At 36.4% G+C, this 12,607-nt stretch overlaps 1 long non-coding RNA gene across 1 annotated transcript in view; it reads right to left on the bottom strand.

Annotated features, from left to right (window-relative positions):
- LOC134758375 (uncharacterized) overlaps positions 1 to 12,607 on the bottom strand; it is a 1,115,837-nt gene that overhangs the window by 185,025 nt on the left and 918,205 nt on the right. The gene's annotated exons all lie outside the window — the stretch shown is intronic.

The following is a 12,607-nucleotide window of genomic DNA, read 5'->3' as shown; positions in this document are numbered from 1 at the left end:
GCAGAAGCTAGGGATTCAAGATAAATACAACAGAGAGAGCCAGTATGCCTGTCAGTCCAGGAGGAGCAGCCTGCCCAGGGAATCACACAGGACTGGGACCACAGAACCTCATGCCACACCAAGAAGTCATCCCAGAAGTATCAGCTGGAGGGACAATCACACCAAATCACTTATAACTTTGTTAGAAACAATTCGGCACTATTGCCAGTGCATAAGGCACGGGCATTGATAGAATGGGCAAAAAGGGAAACATCTATGTGGGGTACACCACAGAAGATAAATCAGCAAGATTTACTTATTCATGAGATATTGGAGAGAGTAGGTGCAGGCAATAATAAAATCTCAAATGGGTTGACTGGGAAGAGGGGGGTGTCATTGATAGAGCTCATGCACTTAGAAAGCAGAGGAGGCTTTGTAGATGAAGCCAGGGGGGAACACCGAGGACTGCTTTAGATTTATAGGTCTTGGCATGTTGTTGGTGCTCAGAAAAGATTTGTCCAATGTCCCAGATTCCGTTGGGAAGTTAAGAGGAAGGAGAACATTGAGGTAGGGGTAACTGTAAATTCCTCAAGGTCTGGGACCATGTGCCCCTCCCTCCCTTCCTTCCCTTTCCTTCCCTTTCCTTCCCTTTCCTTCCTTCCTTCCTTCTTCCTTTCCTTCCTTCCTTCCCTCTTCCTTTCCTTCCTTCTTTCCCTTTCCTTCCTTCTTTCCCTCTTCCTTTCCTTCCTTCTCTCCCTTTCCTTCCTTCCTTCCTTCTTCCTTTCCTTCCTTCCTTCCCTCCTTCTTTCCTCCCTCTTTTCCTTCCTCCTTTTGTTCCTTCCTTCTTTCTTCTTCCTTCCCTCCCTCTTTTCCTTTCTTTCTTCCTCCCTTCTTCCTTCCTACCTCCTTCTCTCCTTGCTTCCTCCTGTCCTCCCTCCCTCCCTCTCTTCTTTCCTTCCATCCTCTCCCTTTCTCTCCTTCCTTTATTCTCATTTTCTGTTTTCTTTCTTTCTTAATAGCACTTGATATACAACTATTAATATGACAAACACTCCATAAATACTAGTCACATAAAGATTTGAAAAGCAAGACTTAACTAGTTTCTACATCTTAAATATCATTCATATTCCAAGGAATTTAGCACAGCATGAAGAATAATAACCTTAAGTTCAAACAGATCTGCCCACTACACTTTTTCAATATCTTAGGCAATTATGATTCACTTTCCTTATTTGAAATTGGGAGCCAAACAAACCCCTGTAGGGTTCTTCTGAGAGTTACCAAAAATAATGTACTTGGGATGGTAAGCAGGATGCTTGAATCATAACTGACACTTAATAAGTGATGAATCATTAATATTGCCTCAATTTTCCTCATTTCATGTTGGGCTTTTGAGAATTGTTATATAAGTTTAGAGAAGTACATGCCAATCTTAAACTTGAGCTAGTAATCTTACCTTATCTTCATTAGAAAACATCTATCAAGTGTCTAATTTCATGTGGTATTTTGAAAGTAGAACTATAAAATTAAGGAGTAATGTTACTACTACCAAACTTTATCCAAAACACAAAGAAAGCTTACAGTGTCTAATAACACAATAACAAGTTAAATGTTAAATTTTACTTCAACCTACTTCCACTGGCCCATTTATGTGAATATCATCTTCTTCCCTCTAAAAATAATATTGCATCAATGTTGTTTCACAAAACAGAACAGAACTCAGTTCTTGTATGTTTATTTTGTTATATTTCTCCATATTCGCTTGTCTATCTCAACCACAGTATATACCCAACCAATTATTTCAGTTTTCCTGTAAAGAAGCAAAAGTAGAAAACACAGCCTTAAAAAAAAATCCATTCTTGCCAATATTCCAATCAAACCCTTATGCTAGCTAACGCATACTCTGTAGTCTCTATTATTAATCTGAGAAGGCAGCCTTTTGGGGACAGAGTATTCCTCATATAAGTTCATCACTAGCTAGCACTGACATTGATCATTTTGTGATCCTTCATAAATGATGACCAATTTAAAAATTAGAAAAATATTACATAAGAATACCACAGGGATTGACTTCTTGGGCCCTACTGACCTAAAATTACTTGAAATGTTAAATGTGTTGGAAAAGAGTAATGGAACACTACCAAGTCTCAGACAAAGGCATGCAGATTATGTTTCCTGGTACAGAGATTGCTTTAAAGACATAAACGTCTATTATGGCATGATTCGGCAACAATTTATTTGCAATTTAACAGTGTAGTAAAGTCAAACATTACCATTTATTGCCAGTTGGAAAGGGGAAAAAAATGGGAAACTCTGTGTCTAGGGAAGGATACTGTAGTTTGGCACATTTGCTGGTTCTTAAATTAACTGCTTTTCTGAACGGGCTTGCCTATGAGTGTGTGGTATCCCAGTGTTCTTCTGACTAATTCGGATTGCTTCAGGCCACGGAATCATTGAGTGGCTCCATTCATGAACAGCAGATGATGTATGACAAGGCTGTAATGCTCTTAGGAGGAAGTTAGCTACCAAGAGCTGTACTATACCAGAGGGGGTTTTGATAAAACTTCCATCCAGGCTACAAATTGTAGACATTGATTTGAAATAAATTGTGACTGATGATCAGTCGATGACAATTTCCATAATCATTATGCCGTCAGTAATTTATCAAGGTAATGATATTTGTGTCCCTGATGTCACATTCATCCTGTACTAAGGGACTGAAGAACATGCTGTGATTTTTAAAAGCCCTTATTAAGAACCAACTGGTTGTGTTATACTTCCAACTGTAATCAGTGGGATGGCTACAAGTGAATAAAACATTTAAAAAATCCTGCTAGGTTTGTAATAAGATTCTTTCAACAAAATCTTCTATAGCACGAAGGCAGAGATCTTATGCTTACAGCATTTTAATTAAATCTCCCTTATCAAGATCGTTCAGCATAGTTTGCCAATATGCTTTGGAAAGGGCTATTACAGCATGCTGGGCAGAGCAATCTGCCAAAGCACCTCCTCTTAACCCTCCTGGACCATTTTTTTCCCCCGGTATATTTCCGTTCCCTTTTAGATTGCTGTTATTTCTTAACAACTGTGATTCTTCAGCATGTGTATAGTCAACAGATGCCTCCACATCCTGCATTTATTCCTGTTAGATTTCAAAATTGCTGAACAATATTCCCACCCTTATTCAGAAAAAAAGCTAATGACATTAAACACTAAATGTCATAAGTATCTCTTCACCAAAAGGGAAAGTGAGCTGAGAAAGTCAATGAGAGTGATATAATTAACACAATTAACAAACGTGTTTTGAGATTGCCATTATAAAATGAATTACGATTAGGTTGCAAATGTTATAGGATCATTTATATTTTCATGGAACATGGTTTAAATACATATAACCCAATATAGTTTTGAGAATTTCATGAAGAATTCTAGTTTGGCAACGTAAAAGTTTAACTAAGGTTACAATAAAGCAAAATACTTTGGTTTGAATCAGAAAATAGAATATCAGATATTTGTTTTTAAAACTCTATGTATCCAGTTTGTGGAGATAAATTCCCTTGAGGAGATCATGCATCTACCTCATGTCCAGGAGAGCCACAGTTAGAGATCAAATAATCAATAAAATTGCTTGACATTGAGTACACAAACTTCAGTTTTTCTAAACACTAAAAAGTAAGTAGATAAAACTATAGATCTACAAATGCCTATTTGTTTTAGAAAAATAAATGCCTGTCTTTGCTAGTCTGAGATAACTGGCATGGCCCTGTGATCTCACTTCTTAAGGTATTTGCATACTGTCTGGCTTTGGTTCCTGGCTTTTATTATTTATTCTTATTGTGGTAAAATACACATAACGTTTATCACTTTAACCATTTGTAAGTGTAAGCTTCAGTGGCATTAAGTACGTTCACAGTGTTCTGAAACCATCACCACTACACTGGCTTTCTTATTTTTAAGGTGTTGCTCATCCTCCCTTGGTCACCTGTAAAACAGGAACCAGGATTATAATAGCAACTTCATAGTGTTTTGTGAGAATTACACGAGATGATATGTGTAATGCTTGCCTGGTATATACGAAGCGCTGAAATATTAATACAGACTATTGTTCTTTTGAGTTGTTTTCTTCTAATGTAGATATTACCTCTTTTAAGAGCAAAAATAATTTTTGGAATAGCACAAAGGAATAACTTACATTTATTTTATAGAGAAGGCTATGTATTGCAAGTGCTTCCACAAATATCTCATTGGTACCTCACCATAAAACCCCTTGCAACAAACAAGAAGGCCAGATTTTGTTTTTTGATTTTAAATAGGAAAAGTGAACCCCATGAAAAAGTTTTAAATAGGAAAAGTGAGCCCCCTGAAAGAGTAAATGATTTACCCAAAGTCCCACAGTCAGTGAGTGGTGGAGGAAGGACCTGAACCTAGCACCTGCCACTCAGGGGGGTACCCAGTTATAAATGTTAGCTGAATAATAAACGAAGGAAAAGAAGTTAAGGTTTCTGACATTAAGTTCTCTCTTCCTTCTGTCACACAACACTGACTTATTCATGTCCAGCCAATCAGGTGTCCACACATCACCCGATGTTTTAGTGTCCCACTTTTATTTAGCACTCCATTTGCTAAGACCTTCTCTTGTAAGGTATTAAAAGCCTGAGGATCCACTGTGGGTTCTTGCTTCTTTAAATTCTTTGAAGTTGACCTTTCTCTTGGTTTGGCTGGAAAGACGTGCCCTGAGTTGACTTTTCTCTTGGTTTGGTCAGAAAGAGGTAAATTTGGTAATTAAAACTGGAGCTCTGAATTTGATGATCTGCTCAACAGGTAGGCAAGTGGCTTTGGAGGTCATTTAAAATCTATGACCCAGGCTTTCTTTGGGCATGTAGAAGATATTTGTCAAGGGGCAAACAGCTTTGTAGACTTAAAATGTCGCAGTGGTCGCTGTATTTTATGTACTTATAGGCTTCTGAGCAAGCTTTAGAATTCAGAGGATGATGAAAGGGGTACCAACCCTACACAGTACTGATGTTTTCCTAAGCGTGTTTAGTTGGCTCAATATTGCTTTTCCTTACTATGCTTGTATGCTTATTCTTTTTGAAAATTATTGTTTGTCTTTGAGTAGTGTGGATGTGCATGAGTGTGTGTGCGTGTGTGCACGTGTGCGTGTGTGCGTGTGTGCGCGTGTATGCGTGCGTGTGCTTGCGTGCGTGTGTGCGTTTGCGTGCGTGCGTGTGTATATGTGCACGCACACATGCGCACACTGTTGATTCAGTGCTTGTTGGAATACCAGGAAAAGGAGGACTCGTATCTATCCTACAGATGGGAGATCTTTAAAAGCATCAGATTTGAAATGACACAACCCTGTCTAATGGTTTTACTCTTCTGGGAGTGCTAAAACTCACCTTGGCTATCCTGAGGCAGCATCTATCCCATGAGGGTTGTGGTGTATTTCTATGCTGGGTAACTCCGACTTTGGGACATGGAGTGCTACAATCGACTATGTTCTATGGGTTGAACTTTGAGAGTGCTGGGAGGGGTAGCGCATGAATGCTAAGGCGATCTGGAAGCTGCAAATAGGTGGGTTTGCCCCAAAGAAAGTTAGAAAGTCATATTACGATAGTTTGTAAAAGTATTCTCTCAGAGGAAACTGGCCCTCAGAGGAACAAAGCCAGGAAATAAGGGGGTCTTGTAGTGGAGAAGGAGGCTGACACTTGAGTATTTTCTATAAAAGAGGTATCTCTTTGGGAAGTGGGTTTCCGATCACTTGCACCAGAGTGACCTGAGACTGAAAATGCAATTCATCCTTTTCCCATTCCCAGCTTTATCCCGTCTGTCCCCTCCGGCAGCAGCTAAGCATGGGAGATGAAACGGCTTCACCTCCAGTGGTGATGTAATTTGAAAACTAAATAATTTTGGATGTGCGGAATGGAGTGAAGGAGAAAACTGGAAATAAGAGGCAATGTACTTAACTATTTTAAGAGAAAGGTAACTTGGGCTGTGTCTTAAAAACACTCAGTGGAACAAAGGATGCTTTATTAGAGTAATGGAAAATAAATTCTAAGACCAATATTTTACCCATCATATTTAGAATATTTTAATATTAAAATTTAAAATGTAGAACACATTGGCACATCACAAAGCAGCAGTAATTCACCTAGCTAAAAAAACACGTAAGGAGAATATATGTGTTTCATGCAAATAATATTTTTATAGCAATAACATGGTTTGCAGAGTTGTAAAAATTATAATTCAAAATCTAAAAAACCTCTCAATATAACAAGTACTACTGTACTATAGAAATATGGATTTTTGTTCAACTTTTAAAGTTTTGAGAAATACAAATTTTCTACGTGGCTTTTTCAAACAAATGCCATTTAAAAATATTTTAAATGTCATATGAAAGAAGCAAATACCAAAATTTATTTCTAGACAAATTTGATACAAAAATGTATCAAATTTATATTAACAGCATATAAGATGACTTACATGCTATTAAAATTTAATCTCTTGTTAATCAAATCATGTTGACTAACAAAGTACATTAAAGCATTGGAGATATCGTCATAATTTTTAAGTAAAGAAAGGGTTACTGAGAAATAGGAGAAAAATGAGAATTGAGAGTAAGGAGAGTAGAAATAAGTAAAAATAAAATTAAAGATAAAAAGAAATCAGCAAGGAAGAAATAATGAGTGAATGAATTGGGAAATATGGGAAGGAAAAGGGGGAAGCAGAACGGAGGGAGGGAAAGAGAGAGAAGAGAAAGGCAGGAAGAGAGAAAGAGGATTTAAATTTGACAAGGAATATTCAAGGTCGGGGGCTGGAGGAAGACTGTGTGTGTGTGTGTGTGTGTGTGTGTGTGTGTGTGTGTGTGTGTGAGAGAGAGAGAGAGAGAGAGATGCTTTTAATACCAATATGCAGTCAAGCCAAACATAGCAGCCATGCCTAGCTAATCTGCCTTCCTCTTAAAGGGGAGTAACATTAATTTTGGTCTTTCATTCAACCCATGGCAGAACTATAGAGATTATCCTTGTGTCTGTCAGCAGATCATAATGGGTATTTCAGAATTTTCTAAGATAATTTAGAAAAATTCCAATGATGTCTGTGTAATGTCATACAAAAGGACGTGGGGGAAACTCAACATACATCAACTTGAAGGATGACACCATCTTCCATTAGCTTGCTTTTGCTTTGACTTTTTAAGTGGCTTTTAAAAACATTTTTGAATTTTTAAACACATTAAAGAAATACTATAATGCTTTTTAGTGTGTGAGTATGTAAAGTACATTTTTTTCTGCAGCATAATTGAAATCTAATTAATCATTTTCTCTAGAGATTTTTTTAAAGACAACTTATTGTGACAACAATAGGAAAATGACTTTGCTCATCATTGCTGAAAATGTTTCTGTTGGGGCAACAATATAATTTTATGAAAGCTTGCACACATTTATTAGTTATAGTCACACAATTTACAAATGAAATTAACAGTCCAACTGAGATGCCTGTAAACTCTCACATCTTTCTCAGAATAAGAATTGTTTCTTCATCTTTTAAAACAAGAAACTGATTTATATAGCCATTTCAGTTATACTAATGTCTTTTCCATTCACTAATTAGGGGAGTAATGTTCCTCCTTTGGTTGTAGACAGGAATATTAAGCACTTTTACTTATGACTGTGTTACCACTGATATAATTCTCTGGAAGACCCCTCACTGTAGCTGAAATGTGAATGCTTGGTTGTACTGTTTATGAGTGAACTGTAAGTTTTAATGTCAAATGGTTATTTTCTGCTTATCCATCTGTAGCTCACAAAAACAAATGGATGTGTGGGTTGTTCTATACACTGGCTCGTAAAGGAACTCGGATTGTGGCATCAACTCAAACAATCCCTAAAAGCAGCCTGTTCTCTCTATGAGAATTCCAGAAGCAAAAAGGTTTGGGGCTCCTGGATTACTACTCCAGTTGCCCCAAACCGTGTTTGACATTTGAAAAATTAGCCTTGGCGATTCTGGGCTGAGCCTGATTCATCACATCACTTTTATTCCATTGTAAACACATTCTTACATCCCTCAATTTATTTTTGTCCTTAAACAAATTTATTCTTTGGGATTTGGATATTTCCAATATGTATTATATTATTACACTTACCACCAAGAATCTCAGTAATACGTGAATCTAAAAACCTTTAGTATTCGTTTTGATGTTGGGGTTGATTTGATGATTGACATCTGTCACGGTAAAAGCACTCAGCTTTCCATTATCATGCAGTGTTAACACAGGCAGCTAGAACACTGTTTGTGGACACACGATAACTGAGTTGGATACTGAGTACCCATCATCCTTCATATTGCACTGCAGTGAGGTCATGCACGAAAATAACAACGTGGACATTTCTAGAAGAGCTCGTTTCTGTTGTGTCCCATCGATAGACTTTAAACGACTTTGAATCTACTTCTGGCTTCGTCACCAACAATCTTAGCCCAAGCTTCTTCATGTTTCTGTTTCCTTGTTTGTAAAATAAGAGTCACTAGATGACCTATAAAGCTTCTAGCTTAAATGTTCAACTCCGTGCACTTGGACGTGAACTTAAGGTTTCACAGGAGAGTACAAGAGACATTAGCAGGTTTTGTTCTTTCTTAATTTGCTTCAGTTTTAAGATGAGATTCTAAACTCCACGATTTCTAAAAATAGAAATGTATTGATTTGTCTGGTGGCACTAGAATAGATAAAGGGGGCAATGCAAAAGTGTCACTATATTTCATACAGTTTCGTGCACCCAGTCAACAATAATAATTTAAAAATAACCAAAACAACTCTCTGGTCTTTAACTTCAGTTTCAAATAATATTTCTTGTATAAACAAGGACTGACATTGTGAATTTTAGTCTTTTCAGTCCTGAGCAGGTTTTGCAATTACACATATAGTGGAATACAACTTTTTGACTTAAAAATTGTACTCTAATATAGACTTTCTTTCAAGTTATTTATAAATAATCTTTAAAAGAAACTCTAATTTTAGCTCTAATATACAAGCTTGGAAAGTTAATATTCTTAAACAATATTATATACATATGTGTATGTACACACATAGTATAGTTTGCCAAAATACATATAATTTATATATAATACATATTTATACAAAGCACATAGTTGGTATGTCTATCAATATATTTCTATTTGCATATAAATATATGTATTTTATAGATGTTATATCAATCATACATTATGTTATATAATATGTTATGATCAATATAATGTTTTTCCCCCAAGAAAGGAGGAAAGATAAGAAGTAAATGCAACAATTTTCGTTGTTAAGGGGATTTAATTTTTTCTGAAAACATATGGGTCATAGAAAGCCCATGAGTAGGGTAGGATTGCAGACAGATTGAAAGGGAACCAATGCAAATGATACCTCGTCAAATTTAACAGTTATCTCTTTACCTTTAATATGATTATGGCACCATGTCTATTTTTACTTAAAAGAAAATAGTGACCCTCAAGAGCAAGGCAGATTTACTCTTTTATTTTCCAAATTTAACCAGTGAAAATTACCTTAATGCTAAAGGTTTAGGTGTGTAAAGCTGTGAAATTACTAATTCACTTGTATTCTCTGTTATAATGTTTTCCATATGGATGGGATTTTCATATCTAAAATAGATCCATATGGAAATTGTGAAGCCATGGATTTCCTCCTGATGTAGCAACTAAGCTTCCAGCTGCTGGTGTTCGGAAAGCAGCATTGTCTCACTGCAGGACAGTAAGGTCACTGCAAACCCCACCGTTGCCACACTTTGGGACACAGGGCCCAGGGGATGGGACAGCAGGTCCTATTTTGGCTGCACTGAACAAAATTTATTTTTGTTAAAGGATTAATTCCATTGCCACAATTTACCAGTTCTATATTTAAATGCATTTGTACACAAAAATATTATTTCTTAAAGTGTGGTCCATAAATCATTAGCATCAGAATCAACCTGTGGTAGTTGTTGTAATACAGACTCCTGGGCTCCAAATGCACGATTTAGGGCAGAGATCCTGTGTGGGGTTTCTCTCCATTACTTCCCAGAATGTAGTACATAGTCTAACACACAGTGGTCAATTAATAAATATTTGTTCAGGGAATCAACTAATGAACACTAAAGAATCAGAACCATTACTTTAAAATAAAGAAAAAAAATGAATTGAGGAAATGCAGACCCAGGCAAAATTGTCTTGTCTCTTAATAATCTTCAAACAATTGTTTATCTCTTAATAATCTTCAAATAATCATTTTCTCTTAATAATCTTCAAAAAATTGAACCAAAATGATTCAAACAAAATTCTTACTAAATCTTGAAGTTGAGTCAACAGGAAAATTAGATTTATGTTACCACAGGCTTCCCTGGAGAGAGCCTCATAAAGACATAAAATATCCTATTAAACAATCTAGAATGCAACCTACAAACAAGCTGTTTCTAGAAGTTTTTTTCTCCTTCAGTCCTGCAGAGAAGCTCATATTCTTAGCAGTATTCTATATTTTTTTCAAAGCAAGATTTTTTAAAAAAGATAGCATTTCAAAATTTCAAAATATTTTCATATGTTTATTTTTATTATTTATAGACAAACTCCAAATGACTTATGAATTTTAGACAATAAGCAGTTCTAATGTTTTAAAGATATTCATAGTCAGGGAAATAGTAAAAATGGCAGGAAAGAGGCCTTGAAATATATTAAAAAACCATGTAGGAAAATGACTTCAAATGCCTACAAGTAAACAGCACAGTGAAGAAAGAGCATGCACATGAGAGAGTTCAGAAGGGGCTTTCAAATATTACAAAGAACCTTAGCGTAAATAGGAATGACCAGGCTCTGAAAGCTTATCAGTAGGAAAATGAAGAAAGGTGCAAGATGCCAATAGGAAAGAATAAGAGGCTCAAGCCACTGAATAATCCTTCTCTGAGAGAAGCACATTTGCCCTCTTCCAGTTTGAACAGGATTCAGGAACACCCGCTGTAACCTGTAGTAATGACTAATATGTCTTTGCAGAAATTCAGGAAATGGTTTATCCTTAGTGTGAGACCAACTAAATTTCTTGCTCTTACGAGTCTTGTTTTTAGGTATAGAGCGTTAATAAATGCATGAATCCAGGAAGGTCTTACCAGTCATGTGGTGCAAAGACCAAAGCAGGTAGAAATTTTATAACTGGATCTCCGTACCTGCCCTTGCACTTGATAGAGAGGAATGGCAAAGTAAGTGCGCCAGATAGGGAGGTTGCACAAACGCTTAATTCTGTATTAAGGTTGTATGTATGTGTGTGTATGTGTATATATTAGAGATATAATATATATTTCCTTCCCCATCCACTAACATGTTAACCTAAAAAATAGAGATTTATCTAGTAGATTTCACATTCTAGCATTTAAAACAATCACTACAGAGATGAGTAAATGTGAAAAATTAAGCCTGTGATCTACAGATTTCCTGGTTATATAGTAAAATTTGTACAAAATCATCTCACTGTCATCACTTAACATTTCATAATTCAAATTCATTTGAATCTTATTACTATAGAGCTTCAATGCACATAATCAAATACTCCTGTTAAAATATTTTTTAAAAAATTCTGCTTACTAAAACATGGTCTCAAGTTTTGAAAAGGATAGAAAAAATTTCGTAGAAAACAATTCCCAGAAAAAAGTCGATGTAGTAGGATATTTAATTGAATGTCTTTAATTATACAAATTTAGAAACAAAGTAGACTTATTGATCCCCAATACTTAAATATCACATTGCATGAATAACAAATTATATAAAATATGCAAAATAATAGTACATTAGCTTAAATAACACTAATAAATTGCAAAGCTTAGCATGAAATTGAAAATCACTAATGGAACACTATGCAGTTTGTTCATGCAACAAGCGAAGACTCATACATAATGTAAGAGTACAACTGTTAGAAGCAGGCTGAGGGAGGACCATTTAAATGCGTTTTTATGGACAAGCTGGATTGATCTGGGAAGTGGTTCCTGAGGAGATTCCACTTACCCCGAAGAGCATCATGGGAGATGGTCATAATTTTCCACTTGTATCTGAAACTCCTATTATTTAGATCATCTGTATCCTTTACATTCAACTTTTTTTATTTTATTTTTTTTGAGACGGAGTCTGGCTCTGTTGCCCAGGCTGGATGCTGTGGCGCAATCTCGGCTCACTGCAAGCTCCGCCTCCCGGGTTCACGCCATTCTCCTGCCTCAGCCTCCCGAGTAGCTGGGACTACAGGCGCCCACCACCATACCCGGCTAATTTTTTGTGTTTGTAGTAGAGACGGGGTTTCACCATGTTAGCCAGGATGGTCCAATCTCCTGACCTCGTGATCCACCCGCCTCGGCCTCCCAAAGTGCTGGGATTACAGGCGTGAGTACATTCAACTTTATAAGGAGAAATAAATAGAATTAAAGAACTGGTATAAAATCATCAGTAATAAAGGTCATTTCATCTGGGGTGTTCTCCCACAGCGTATTTCCATGTCGTATTTTCTACGGTTTGAATGTGTCCCCCAAAGTTCATACGCTGAAAACTTAATCCCCAATGCAACAGTGTTGAGAGATGGGGTGATTACGTCACGAGGGCTTTGCCTTCATGAATGGGTTAA

This window comes from Gorilla gorilla, chromosome 3 (assembly GCF_029281585.2).
Source record: "Gorilla gorilla gorilla isolate KB3781 chromosome 3, NHGRI_mGorGor1-v2.1_pri, whole genome shotgun sequence".
NCBI classification, from domain to species: domain Eukaryota; kingdom Metazoa; phylum Chordata; class Mammalia; order Primates; family Hominidae; genus Gorilla; species Gorilla gorilla.
This window is presented reverse-complemented; position numbering and strand designations above follow the sequence as displayed.